The sequence below is a fragment of the Rhipicephalus sanguineus genome, chromosome 9, assembly GCF_013339695.2.
Source record: "Rhipicephalus sanguineus isolate Rsan-2018 chromosome 9, BIME_Rsan_1.4, whole genome shotgun sequence".
Taxonomy (NCBI): Eukaryota; Metazoa; Arthropoda; class Arachnida; order Ixodida; family Ixodidae; genus Rhipicephalus; species Rhipicephalus sanguineus.
Window position 1 is genome coordinate 142,693,433 of NC_051184.2, and position 2,321 is coordinate 142,695,753.

The following is a 2,321-nucleotide window of genomic DNA, read 5'->3' on the forward strand; positions in this document are numbered from 1 at the left end:
TCTTGTTGCTGTTCGAACTCCTCTAATGATGTTTGTTTCTGGGAGAATCTCTAAATCTCAGAGCGCATGTTCATTCATAGGGTAGTAGCGTTTGCCTTACGCTGACGGCACCATAGACGGTGACCTCTCAGTAAAAGAGGGCACAAACTAACTCATGTGTGCCGTCTTGTTTGCTTTCATCCTATTACAGCGCACACACGATGCAATCCACTTTTTTTTTACCAGTAGAAGTTGGAGCGTTTGTGCACTCTAAGGAAACCTTTTTTTTTTACGTCTAAACAGGAAAACGAAACAGACAACTCAAGCGCAAGTTACTCCTTCTTAACATTTCAGTTTTCTTTAAATCGGAAAGAGCAGTGTCGTGCACGTAGCAACTCCGACTCGGTTGAAATCGACAAACGAGAACAAATTGCGGGGACAGCATGAATAACACAAGAAAAAATGGTAATCAGGCTCATATCTACATTGCTGCTTCGTGCGGAGAGGACCGAAACGGAAGCAATTTGCCTCCGGCTTGAACAGTGAGCAAACACGCCAGCTGTTTCATTTCTCTCGCTCGCTTTCGAGAAAAATACAAAATGAATCTTACGGAGTACAGCTTTTTGGGCTAGTTGATAGCTTGCTGTAAATGACGTTTATAGAAAAGAATCTTTCGTTTTGCATATCCGGGTGACAGTGTGTAGTCGTTTTTATTTTGAAGGAGGCAGTAAGATTTTTTTTTTGCGAATGAATAACAAAAAAGGGGGGGGGGGGTATTTGCTCCGTGGAGTATCCCACTTTGTCAGCTCTCATGTACGCTTGAAGAGTTGAAGTGCAGCGTGAAAAATTATCAAAAAGCACTTGACGAGTGCATGTCAACGCACCCATTTTTTTTTTTACTTTTATGTTTACGCGCAACGCCTCATTATTACGGGGGCATACGCTCTTAAAATAAAGGCTTGTAGTACTTATGGCGAATTCCACTGGGAGATCCGGAGCGGCCGCCGAAATCCTGCAGCGAGCACTCGGATTGTACCAAGCCAAATCTGCCAGTGGAACACGTGAATGCTCCGCCTGAGGTCGCTCCGGAAGTTGTTTATGCATACGTCACGTAAATTGGCTCCGGGAACTATTTCTGCTTCCGCTGTGTGCGTTTCCATGGGTCGCCGCTGCAAAGCGCATATTTCGACCCCGCAGTGGCGAAAAGCAGGCGTGCCATTTTCTTGTGTTGCGCTGACAAATATGGACGAGTACATGGAAATATCTTCGATGTAGCCGATGATCTTCGGGCGTGCGCACAGCGGGTCAGGGAACGTTTCTTTGAACATAATTTCGTAGAGCACGTACGGTTCGTCGTCATCGCTGGTGCTACTACCGTCAGAACTCGTTCTCTCGCTGTCTCTCAGAGCTAGAAGCAAACCAGAAGCTCGCCCAGCAGAGTCAAACAACGCCATTTTAGGAATGTAAACAAGTGCACAGGGTGATCAGACCCCGTTTTAAAGACGACTGTACCGGAAATGACGTCACCGCGTTGCCGGAGTTCCGGCGAAATCCACCTCTGCAAGACGGAGCAACTCGGAACGCTCCGTCGCGGAGTGGGTTGCTCCGAATCTGCCAGTGGAAAACGCGAACTTGCTCCGAATCGACCAGTGGAACGCAGATTCTCGAACGCGGAGCAAGAAAACTTGCTCCGGCTCGACCAGTGGAATTCGCCATTACTAACTTCCATTTACTAACTACATGTCACATATGTTACTACCGTGTTAGTAACTGCAGTTAGTAACGGGAAGGTTAGTAACCGTTACTACCCTTGCCGTTACAAGCGCAATTAGTAGCGGTTACTAACGCTCTCGTTGCTAACTAGTAAAATATTGGTGGTAAAAAAAGTAAACTTTACTTGGGCATGACACATACAGCGTTTGCCCGCGAGGCAAGGCAAAAGGAGGACTTAAACCCCCTGACTAGGCCTTACCTCGCTGGGGCAGCAGAGACAGCGGAGTCGAAAGTTCCACTTTCTCTAGAACGTGATCAATTAACAAGAACATAACGGTTATTACCTAAACAAAACCTAGTAACAGGATCAGTTGCCTCACGAATCGCCCGTTTTTATAACCGTTAAATTCGCGAGCATAAAAATTGCAATATGACCTCGGGTAATCATGCACAGAGTGTCTCGAATGAGAACAGCATACATACACAACAACAAGGCTTCGCGACTTTTTTTTTTCTTTATTGCAGTGCTTCAGTTTCAAACAGTAATAAGGAAGTACACACTTTCTACAATTGTTTCACGTACAATAGAGATTCAATGCGCGGTACCCAATCGGGTACATCCTTGTGCA